This window comes from Lepidochelys kempii, chromosome 5 (assembly GCF_965140285.1).
Source record: "Lepidochelys kempii isolate rLepKem1 chromosome 5, rLepKem1.hap1, whole genome shotgun sequence".
In the NCBI taxonomy this organism is placed as follows: domain Eukaryota; kingdom Metazoa; phylum Chordata; order Testudines; family Cheloniidae; genus Lepidochelys; species Lepidochelys kempii.
In genome coordinates this window covers 53,341,624-53,354,267 of record NC_136384.1, presented here as the reverse complement: position 1 = coordinate 53,354,267, position 12,644 = coordinate 53,341,624, and the positions used below count along the sequence as shown (strand labels likewise).

Sequence of the window (12,644 nt, the reverse complement as noted above, 5' to 3'; positions counted from 1 at the left end):
TTCACTCTCCTGCTGGTGATAGCCCACCCAAAGTGACAACTCTTTACACAACGTGCATGATAATCAAGTTGGGCCATTTCCTGCACAAATCCAGGTTCTCTCACACCCTCACCCCCCTCCCAAAAACCACACACACAAACTCACTATCCTGCTGGAGAGAACCTGGATTTGTGCAGGAAATGGCCCAACTTGATTGTCATGCACATTGTGTAAAGAGTTGTCACTTTGGATGGGCTATCACCAGCAGGAGAGTGAATTTGTGTGGGGGGGGTGGAGGGTGAGAAAACCTGGATTTGTGCTGGAAATGGCCCAACCTGATGATCACTTTAGATAAGCTATTACCAGCAGGACAGTGGGGTGGGAGGAGGTATTGTTTCATATTCTCTGTGTGTATATAAAGTCTGCTGCAGTTTCCACGGTATGCATCCGATGAAGTGAGCTGTAGCTCACGAAAGCTCATGCTCAAATAAATTGGTTAGTCTCTAAGGTGCCACAAGTACTCCTTTTCTTTTTGCGAATACAGACTAACACGGCTGTTACTCTGAAACATGGTCAAGAAGGAACTGACTGGAACTTTCAGAGAGCAGCATTTCTGCTCAACAGAGTTTGATGTGCGATGGCTGATATTCAGCCTGGGTTACATGCCATCATGCTACCTCTGCCTTCAAGGGTCAAAAACCGTAAGAATTAAGGGAGTTCTGCTAATACTGCAGTAAGGAGCTAAGACCCAGACTGAGAATCATGCATAATAGTGTCCTTAGAGAAATAGGTCTTACAACCTCAACAGCAGAAATACACACATGGGGTCAATTCTTGGCCCATGCATCATTGTGGAGATGCAGCATAAACCTGGGCATCAGACTTGGCCCAGAATTTATATGAGAAAACCCCTTAAATTCCTAAAGGATTCATAGAGTTTAAGGCCAAAAGGACCATTACATTGTGTAATCTGATCCCCAACACAGGCGATAGAATGTCACCTAGTTACTGAGGCCAATAAATTGGATTTGACTCACGCTAAAACTAAAGCTAAAGCCAGGCCCGCCGACATCAATTCCGGGCCCCAAGGCCAGGGCCGTCCCTAGGAAGGTATGGGACCTGGGGCGGAAATGACCAATTCGTCACTTCCGGGACCGTTCCGCCACTTCTGGGACCGCAGTCCAATAATACAGCATTCTAATAATTTTTGTCTCTGCCCTTTTCTGAGCCCCTTCCCATTTTTTAACATCCTCTTAAAATGTGGAAACCAGAACCAGATGCAGTATTCAATTATCAGTCTCACCAATGCTCTAAACAGAGTAAAATCATCTCCCTATTCCTGTTCACTTCTCCTGTTTATATCTCTGAGGGCTACATTAGCCCTGGCCACAGCATCACACTGAGAGCTCATTTCAACATTTTTGATTAAAGTTTTTTGGAACAAGTAAAAAAAAATATTCTATTTTGTTTTGACTTGACTTAATTGTCGTTCATTCATTTTAGGTCAAATACAAAAGATGATCCCGCCCGCAGCTCCAACAGCTATCTGATTATTTAAAGTATGCATACGAAGACTCACCTCTATATATACACATCCAATGTGCCCATATTTTTCTGCAAGTCTTCAACCGTCAGCAGCGCACTTTTATTTAACAGGCATATTTTTAATTGTAAAAGCTTTCATCATCTTTAATTTTTAATATAGCACTATCCAGACTAGCATGGTTTTCAAGGGAAATGCAACAAATTACAAGTTGGTGACTGAGAGCAGTGGTGCTAAGGTAACTTTCCCTGGCTGTTATTCCCCCCATTCATCTTCAGAAGAGTTCATTTCTGTGTGGATGAAAGGCATGCTTGAGAATGAAGATTTTTACATGAAATTACACAATTTTTCTTACTTCTTCATGGTGTGATCCTTTCTTCACAAAAACAACATACAAACAAAGGAAACTGGAGAATGGTTTTTACTCCCTTTACTAATCTTGAACAATTTTTTTCATTACTTCTCTCAAAACTATGATCCTGATTCAGCATAGCACTTAATATACTTACATTCAAGTACATGAGTAGTCTTATTGAAGCCAAAGGGGACTACTCACATGCTTAAAATTAAAAGCATGGTGAAGTGTTTTTTCTGATTCAGGAACTAAAAGCTGAAAACAATCTGCATTTTATTTATTTAAAAGAGACTCACAGGCCTTGTGTAGGTATGAAGCTAATGCGGTAACACGTTTTCAAAGTCTAGTATAGACAAGACACACTGTCTTTAACACATTAAACTGTTTTGAGCTAAAACCAATGCTGCGCCACTCCTCATGCTTTAACTTGAGTAGTTTAGCCCACATATTAAAAGGCAATGTGCCTCCTTTATACTAGACTTTGAAAACCTGTTAGCTAGCATACCAACCTCACATCTTAAATCTTAGTCATGACAAGGCCCTAGAAATTAACCCTAATAGTAACATGGCAATAAAGCAACAGTAGCATTATTACTATTTACTGATAGTGTGTTCAGAACAGTTCATCCAACACCCATATTAATCCCATCTAGTCCCTCCCAACCTCAGCTGTTAAAAATTATCTCCTTTGCTTACCAATGTGTATAAACAACAATAAAACAGCACACCAGCAAGTCCTGCACATATAGCAACAAACTGGAATCAGGGTAAGCTTATTACTTTAAGCCTTATAGTCTCTGCCGCTGCTATTCCTCCTCCACATTTTTTACTCTCACTCTTTTATTCATACCCAATATTGCGTCAGGCTAGGGGCCATAGCTTTGTATATCCATTCTGTAATTAATTTTGTACACTTTTGATGTTGTATAAAGAGTGCACCTCTGTGTTTACATCTGTGTAACATATAACAGTGAACGGTAAACCTGGGCGTATGCTAAACATTGCTGAACATTTACAGGCAAATCCTGCTTAACCTCGCACAGAAGTCCTGCTAAAGCTTACGTGAGTAAGGTGAACAGAAAATGCACCCATATTACATCTGCCTTTAATTTCAGATTGACAGTAGACCATAGTACTTGTAATTGAATGCAATTGGCACAGACGTTTAAAATTATCTCATTAAAAGAAAATTTGGTTTGAATGACATGTTGAAGCCAAGAAGAGGAAATATTCACCTAATCAATTAATCTGAACATCACACAATGAACAGAAATTCCTCTTCTGAGAAGATTCAATTTCATGACAGAAGGAAAAATGTTTCCAATTCAGATGGCACAAAAAATGATCTTATGATAAGCAAAAATAGGCTGGCTTATATCGGATATTACACTAATGTATGTTTTTAAGCCAAAAATGAACACCTTCATGTTAGAAACATTAACTGAAAAGCTGTAGTATGTTTTGAAGCTCAAAGAATCAACTACCACACCAAAGTCTTCATAATGCATACTACAGCTGCTCAGAAATGAATTACATTCAGGCGTATGAAATCGTGATTTTTGGCTAAGGGCCAAGCAAAGCACAAGCAGATACATATCTGTTTAGTCCTTGAGAAAAGTGTATGTGGCACAATTGGACTTGGTCTTGAATCTAAAACCTGCTTTCTGGAGATTTGTCAAACTCAGCATTTCCCTCGAGTATTCAGTGCATTGTAATTAATGGGTTCTTTGGGTTCTCTCTGAATGTTACTTCTCAGTCTTAAAAAGTTTTTATTACAAAAGTGGATGAGCATTGCTAGCATTTTGCTAACAGGCACAATTTTGAGCACAGAAAGGATTAATATTTATGAAGAAAATTGCCCAGTTCATCCTGAAAAACAGCTTGTATAAGCTTAGAAAAAAAAGTGTTCCTGATATACAAGATGCAGCTGACATGTCAATTGCTGCAAGTGACACAACTGATTAGAGATCAGGAACATAAAGCCTAGTTCAAGCGACAAGGTAATTTATGTGTAAATAAGATTAAAGATCTTATCAAATATAAATCCTTGCACTCCTAATTTTATCCCTTTGCAAGAGAGCTATCACCGTGTTGTTTTTGTATACAAGCATGGCAGTAAACAGTCAAAAAAAGGACACTGTAGAACAGAACTTAAGGTGAAATCCTGCAGAACTCTCCCTGACTTGGGAGAGCCCAAATTCAAGGAAACCATTGCAGTTCTGAGGTGTGCATGGGCTAGGAAGTAGAAAGGCTACATAGTAGGGATTTCGCAAGCCTCTCCATGTCATGAATCCAAATTCCACAGTGGAATGGGGCATGGTGAGTGGGCCAGGGAAAGGCTAAGGCCTAGTCAGTAGTTCTATGAACTACAGTACATGGATGCAATGGTCACAAAATCCAAGATGGGATGGGTGTCAGCTGATTAGGGGGCTCTATAAAAAGGTCATTCAGCTGGAATGGATACATTTGATACTGCAATGAAGTACAAGATAGTCAGTAACCTCAGGATGGAAAAAAATTGAAAACTTGTATCATGTTTAAATTAATAAACATATATTTATTATGCCACATAGGAGCCATCGCTAGGCTGCACAGATGTCCCAACTTTCAGACATGAGAAGGATTCTATTTCCTTAACAGCTATGCTAGTTCCCTGTGCAAAGTTTATTTTGGGGGGCTGTAAGTGGTGTGCATGAACTTCTCCCCTACTTACAAGTATATTCAAACCTCTTAATTTGTTCCTCTGGCAGTGTGATAAATAGCCATAAATGGTCCTATGTACTGCCTTGCATTATTTTTCTCTGTAGTGTTTCTGAAATCAGTTTGCATGAAAGGCAGTATACAAAATAAAGCTGTAATGTATTGTAATCTAGGTGTTGGTATGTAAGTGACAGTGTCAAGTGCTCTCATTTTCTTTCATAATTCCTGTCCTGTACTGGTACAAGTAGGTTTTGAAACTGTGTGTTTGTGGAGAGAAATGTAAATTAGAAAACTGTAACAGAATAGCAAAAGGGAAAGATGGTTATTTTCCCTTCTTTCAAGTAAACTTAGCCTGACAATGATGATAAAATATGAAGTGAATGGCAGTATTCACACATGTTTCTGAAATCAGAATTGGACCTTGGGCCTATTTATCAGGGTGGATTTGTTTTAAATCACTAGTCAGGAAGACTCTGTTTAATCATGGATGTCTACATAAAAGTGCATTCTTATTGGTTGTTATAACCTTAATACATATTCTTCACAACTCAGAGATAGTCGTAGGTTTCATTTTTAGAAGGTACACACTATACATTTTTAAGTGATTTATTCTGAAAACTTTTCAGATTAGTTCTACATCTATATCATAAAATGAATTATTGTTGGGTTATTTCATTTACCAAAGGTAATTGAAGCAGATATTTATGAAGTCATTGGGAGATGAACTATCTCCAATTCAACAGGTCAATCATTAATATTTGGAGGATTCTCTTGCCATGCTGTATTAGGAGGAGAACATCACCAGACAGACTTTTAAATGGTTTTATTTAACTAAAACAATGTTATGTATTCTGGATTTTTTTCTTCAACAGCAAATATATATTTTAACAAAACAAGCATATAAATTTTTGAATTTAGTTAAACATTCAAGTTTTTTAAAGTCAGGTTTGTTTTTGTTAAAATTGTTTTTAACTAAAATAGTTAAATGAAATATTAAAAAACAAAAATTAAATTGACTATGTCAGCCAGGTCAACATGAGAAACTTAAAATATTGGCTTCTGCAGTTAACTGAGTTGTCTTCACCTCATTTTCCTGTTTGTTCATAATCTGGAAAAGAAAAATAAGCTTTCCTGCTTTTTCAGGTCCCAAACGATTTCTCAATTTGCAATGAATTAGTCCAAAGGAAGAAAATATTCTTTCTAAACCGGCAGAAGAAGCTACTGCTATTAAAAGTGAGATTATCACTTCAACAGTCTCTGAATCCAAGCGTTTAAGTGACTTCCACCAGTTCACTGGTGACTTTCTTTAAAACATCATCAGGAAACATATATTTCTTGAATGGTTCTTGAATGGATCTCAAACTGGATCTCTTTTACGGCCTGCTGCCATTATAGGTTTCCCCTGCTTGTGAGAGAATGGTACGGTAGATCTCAAATCAATGAAGGCTACACTCAGAAAGACATCAAGACTTCTGGAATATGCTGCTCTAATGGTTTCACTTTTGTTTCTACTGCCTGTCCCTCCCGTCTCACATTTATCTCCAGACTTCTTCTCCTTGTCCAGATCTATTCCGCCCCAATAATCTTCTATTCACTGACCTTTTTGAAACTTTGCACTTTTAGAGAGAGGTAAGGGATTGACTTTGTGTACACAAATTTTCAGAGGGACAATAGGGTTGAGGTCTGTTATTTCTCACCTCTATATATTATTTATTTGTTTATTTATTTATTTTTGCTGTTAACAAGCATGTTATCTCTGGAGACACAAATCCACCGTTTGAAAACTGCAAAACTAAGCATCTCTGATGGTATCTTCTAGACTGAGCCCCATTAGGTAGATAGAAAGATTAACCTAAATAATCTATACAGAAGCCCCTGGAACCCCATAAAATTGGGTCCCTAATCCATGAACTATTGGAACTCATTTACAAAATGTTTCTTAAACATTACACAAATATATTGTCTCATATTATAGAATTAGAATTTATAATCCCTATTCCATGATGAGATGTCTTTGAGCTGTAATGTATCTTAATTAAAACTATCTTTAGACAGGCTTTTTCCTCAAAAAGCATTTTATCAAAAAAATCAGATTTAAATTAAAAAAATCTGATAAAAAAAATCATTGATTTTTATCCACCTTGTTATTTACACACTGCTATAGCCTCTGTGGAGTCATTAGCCCTTTTGAGAAGGCAGAATACCAACATCTTTCTTGCTATAAAAGTATATTTACTAAAATGAATAAGGGGTAAATTTACCAGCAGTACAAAAATCACATTATATTATATAAATATATATGAAGGGACTGTTGACTCCTTACTAAAACTTCATGGTTTTTTTTTTTTATTAGCCCTCTCCCCATTCCAGGAGAAAGGGGAAGGGCTGAAGAGGAGTCAGGACTCTGGAACTGACAGGGCCTCTGCTGGTATAGCCTCAGTAGGTAAATAAGGGGAAGCAAGTCCTCTAGAGATACTAGTGTCCAACTCCTGCCCACAGACAGGGAACCACACCTCCTAGCCTGTTCCTCTGAGTAACACCAGGGGCAGTGACAGATGGGTTACTTCTTGTCTCACCAAGAAAACTTAGAATAAGATCCCATTTTACAATACTCCCTGGTTCCTAACCCCGTTACACACACACACACACACACCATTTATAAAATACATGTTTATACATACATTGAAAGACAATAAAAATGGAATGCCACAATGTAATCTGTGTGTAGTTACACTTTAAAACGTTTATTCTCTCTCACTGACTTTTCAATTACATTTGTTTAATTTACAAAGAAAAAAATATTATTTTTTTAAAACTTCTAGCCCTTTAACTCAGCTTTGCATCTGAATATCAGATGTAATTCTTTGCACATCGTCACCTATAATGAAAATTCTACATTTGGAACTTAGTTAACAACTCCATTGATGCTGCACTGGCTCTGTGGTGTTAACGGGAGTAATAAGTAGTAAAAACTTAGCTTGGTCACAAAAGTAAGTAAATATTACTCGGAATATACACAGTGAGCAGATCTTTTGAGTAAGAATGTTCCAAATTTAAATACTCTATTTTTCTACAATAACCACACTTCAGATGTGTAGGATGAGAACTCTCAGTACTTGTATTTCTAGAAGTTGCTGTGCAAGCAAAAAGGAGTAATTTTTTGTGAGATCTGACCAGCAGAGAAAAATGATCATGGAGACATAACTCTTTATTTCCCTTAGTGCTTGTTAAAACATGAAGCCTTAAGGAGTAACCAAAGATAATCACTTTGATGATTTCAGTTAATGCATTCATCTCCAAAACATCTGGTAAAGCTGCCACATGTGCTCCTTTTATATTTAAACAAACTGCCCCTTGTAGAATATGTTTTAGAATATATATTTTAACAAGTATTTACAAATGATCTAAGGCCAAATTTTGTTTTGATTTAAAGACCACTGACTTCTGTGGGAAGAGCATAGTGTAAATGAGCACAGCATATGGTCCCTACTGCTTATTGTTGATAAAAAACAGTACTGTTGTGGATTAGAAAAGGTGTGTTGATTGTGTGTGTATATGTATATTTACTAATATACATATATCATCATCAAACATGCATAGTCCACTGAGGACCATTTCACCAGCAGAGTGACTACGGTTGTTGGCATCATACCAGGCATCATAAAGTGAAGTTCCCAGATCTGGCTTAATTCTGTGAATTCACAAATCTCGGATGGCCTTGGCGGTGATGCCAGGTAGGAAGAAGGCATTCTCCCCGTCTCACATTGATGGACAATTTAAAAGCACAGTGTGCTGGGGTGTTTTTTTGTCCATCCTGGTGACATGGCTGAAAAGCATGCAATGCCACTTTTGAATGTAGTGAGCAACTGGCAGAAGGCCAGATCTATGCGAGACTATGGCATTTCGCACAAAATTAAACCTCTTTATGCTCAGGATTTGGTACTGACAGGGCATAGGGAATGCCTCGACAAGACAGTCCAGATTTCTGACCCATATGGAAATACGGGCAGTACACAGATTTGACAGGATTGTTTCAGCGTAGAGACATACTTGTGTCCACAACCAAGACTCAGACTTCATGGTGGTGGAGGTCATTGGACAGCTGGTTTGCTGAAACTGAGCTCTGTTTGCAGCATAGGCAGATGAACTTTTCAACATTTTCCACCTGCCTGCACCTGGCGTCCGGTGGCCCAGCTCTAAGATTCTGGACCATGAGCCATTCAACCCTATAGTGTGGGTAGTACCTTGGAAACCTTGAGTGGCAGGGCTGAAATTCTCTGGCTTCTCCACAAGCAAGGCAGCAGCATCAGTATAGTCTTGCTCAGTAAACTTCTTGACCATCCTTGCTTCCAATGTGTGAGTGGAAAGTCATAACATTTAGTCGCTAGCTTGACAGAATAGTAATGGGGTGAGAATGCATTCCTGTTGCACACCTGAGATTCGGTAGGCATGTGGCGAAAGCCATGAATCAATATGCACACTAGTGTGAGGATAATGCACCACATTTAGCAGTACATCTGGGACACCAGCTCCCTTCAGTCAGAGCCAAAGTGCTGACCTGTCAACTGAATCAAAAGTTGCTTTGATGTCCATATATGCTATGTGAAGTGGACAGTTAAATTCTCAGTGCAGCTCAGCCAGAAGCCAGAGGGTAATGACAGGGCCCATTGTTGACCATCCAGCAGTGAAACCTGATTGCTGTGGATGACGATGTCAGTTAAGGACTGGCTGCATCCTGCAAAGCAGAATGTGAGCGATAATATTTCCGGGGACCAATAGCAATGAGATCAGCCTATAGTTGCCACACTTGCTATGAGATCATGTTCCCTGTACAGGGATGTTATGATGCCATATTTCCATTCATCTGGTACTCTGCCATATGCCCACACCAATTGATGTGGGCCAATACTCACTAGTTCTAAGGTACCTTTGAGCAGCTTGGGTGGAATACAATCAGGTCCAGCAGCATGTCCATTTCACAAGGTCTGGATGGCCTTTCACACTTTCTCAAGTCACAGAGGATCAGTGTTCATCCCTGGGTCTACAGTTGTATAGTTTGCCAGGTCACATGGCTCTAAACAGTCATCAACAGACGTGTCATTCAGCACACTTTCATAATGTGTTTTTCATATATAGAGAGGGAGTCAGATATTTCTCTTGTAAAAATACCACAAGCTAACAATAATTAAATTCAGGGGATTAATCCTGCTATTTACTAATATTTTAGTTCCATTCTAGTCTAGTCGAATACCCTAATAAATAAAAACATTGGGAAGGAAAACATATGCAAATAACTATCATAATCATATAAGACAAATGGTCAATATGCAAAACAATCAAAAAGATATGATAATTCTAAAGCTAATTGACAAGAACAGTTAACTCTGTGGAACAATTAAACTCATTAAGACAATAACCAAATAAAAGTTTCAGAGTAACAGCCGTGTTAGTCTGTATTCACAAAAAGAAAAGGAGTACTTGTGGCACCTTAGAGACTAACCAATTTATTTGAGCATAAGCTTTCGTGAGCTACAGCTCACTTCATCGGACTCATTGCATCCGATGAAGTGAGCTGTAGCTCACGAAAGCTTATGCTCAAATAAATTGGTTAGTCTCTAAGGTGCCACAAGTACTCCTTTTCTTTTTGCAAATAAAAGTTTGTTATCCAATGCCTGTTTTTTGCTCCCGATGAGGAGCTGTAAGATAGAACAAATTCTTGTCTGTCTACAAAAGGCAGGTGCTCTCTTTCTCCTGGATATTTCTATGGGGAAACACTGTGGCAGAAATAGAGATTTATATAGGACACAAACACTTTACAGTCAAGGAAAGGTCAGCTTGGCTCTCTGAATCACCCATTTTAGGGGTACCACAAATGTTTAGAGAGAGTGTTACAAAACCTATTCAGATTTGATAGCTATTGTAAGCTACTGAAGCTCACTTGCTCCTTCCTTCTTTTGGATAATCCAAAGTAGTACAAATGTATTAATGATATTATGGAGACTATTCAGACGATCATCAGATGCACACACTTCAGTCTGCTAAATTTCTCTCCGAGTCTGGCTGTTGACTGATCAGAAGCTTCCAGCTGAACTTGTTACTGTTTAATCTAAACAATGTCTCTTACTCTGTAAAGTTAGTTGACTGCTCTTTCTTCAATGCTCTGCTGTCTTTCTACAATGAGAGACGCTACTTAATTTAAAATAAGTCCCTTGGATAATATTTATTTTTTTCAGTTCGGGGAGCTGTTGTTCAGGAGGTACAATAAATGCTGGCCTATATTTGTTCTGTCATCAATGCACTATTGGCAGTGGTTAAAGTAGATAGAAAGGGACAGAAAACTCTCACTGCCATCATCCAAGGAGTGGAAGCTAGGGGTGAGAGCTGCTCCCCAAGCCAGGGAGAAGAGAGGTGGTTCTCCCTGTGATTTTTGCAGAGGAAAAGGAGTTGAACTCCTCCTTACGTTAATGCTCGATTATAGTATATAACTTAGGTAGCTATATGACAGACATTGGTTTGTAGTCTCAGTCCACTTCCTAATGGACCATTATAGTTGACAATAATTGGTACCTTTGTTGACAATCTCAGTGTGGAGGCTATTAAAGGAATGGGTATGGAAATTCATCTCTCTCTCACTGTTCTAGGCAGTCGCTTTAAATTAGGACTACGGGGTATTAGCAAGGCAATTTAGGAAGTCTGCCATTCTCCACGCTATAGCTGTTCTGCAGATAGATATAAGCACTTCAGCCAGAAATGCCATCAGTCTAGCACTTTTCATGACTGATAAATCCATAAAATCATTCAATGGTCTAAAATAAAACACATATTTATGGCTCATGAATATTCTCCAGTAAAAGTAGCAGAAAGAAGTCTCTATTTTAATTTTAGGAAAATAGTAAGTATCACAGTTCCTTCCTCTTGCCACATTCTCTGACATATTTCATTCTTTGTATAAACACGTACGTACAGTATTGTAATACCCTGGTGTCTAAAGGAGGCTTGAGACTGCTGTATTATAAATTCTGTGACAGTTAATTATTAACATTTATTTTTATAATATCTCCATGGAAAGAGCTTACTAAGACACATGTTAAAAAAGCTGTAGCAAAAAGTTTAGATTCGTCTGTACAAAACTGTATAAATTGTATCCAGTTCAGTAAGGAAGTTTACATTTACACAGTAGTGGACTGTGTTACCATGGCATCATTGGTAATGTGTGCTGAGACATAAGTACTAGCCTCTCAAGTTTGCATAGGCAATGCCTAGTCTTTTTCTGAGGTCACCTTTTTTAAACAATTCTTTATAGAGATGTAAAAATATTTTTATTATAATTAAAACAGCCCATCAACTGCCTTCAACTGGAGGGGAAGGAGGTAACCTCAGGGTAAGACAGAAATTTGGTTAAAATGTGTTAAAATAATTTTTCCTCAGCATTTATTTATATAGTGATCATTCCGGTGCCCATCTGCCTCCTTTGTGTTCTTCAAATTGTCTGGTACTCTTGCCAGATAAACTGTTTGGTACCCAAATGAATACTGTGGTTGGGTGAATGGGAAAGAGGTCTTTTCATATATCAGTGGGGCTTCAGAAAGAAAATAAACATCCCTTCACAAATAGTAGCAAAAGGTCCCTGAACCCTGCTTATATATTATATATAAATACAAACTACCAAAGGAGCTCAGCGCTTGAATCCTGGTACCCATGACTTGAAATCCGTGTACTGTTACTCTTTTACTCTTTAAAAATAATGCATTGATAATGTGATATTTTCAGTGTCAACAATGCATGCTTCATTGGGTGAAGTATTCTCTTTCAGTAATCCATAAGAATAATGGCTGTGATTTTTTATTTTACTAATGCCATAATTCCAACAAAGTACACCTATTTCTAACATTTCCATAAATTGTGATTTATAAATATCTAAAAAGGAATCTTAAAAATCCTTGTTGTACGGCGCATGAAGAAATGTCACAAAGTCCCTGGAAGTTAATACCTGCTTTACAATACAACAATGGAAGCTTTATAGTGTGTTCAAAATCCTTCATGACATGGGTCACAGGTAGAGCTCCA

At 38.0% G+C, this 12,644-nt stretch overlaps 1 protein-coding gene across 9 annotated transcripts in view; it reads right to left on the bottom strand.

The window, feature by feature from the left end:
• Nucleotides 1-12,644, bottom strand: part of XRCC4 (X-ray repair cross complementing 4) — a 297,844-nt gene that overhangs the window by 83,808 nt on the left and 201,392 nt on the right. The window lies entirely within an intron of this gene.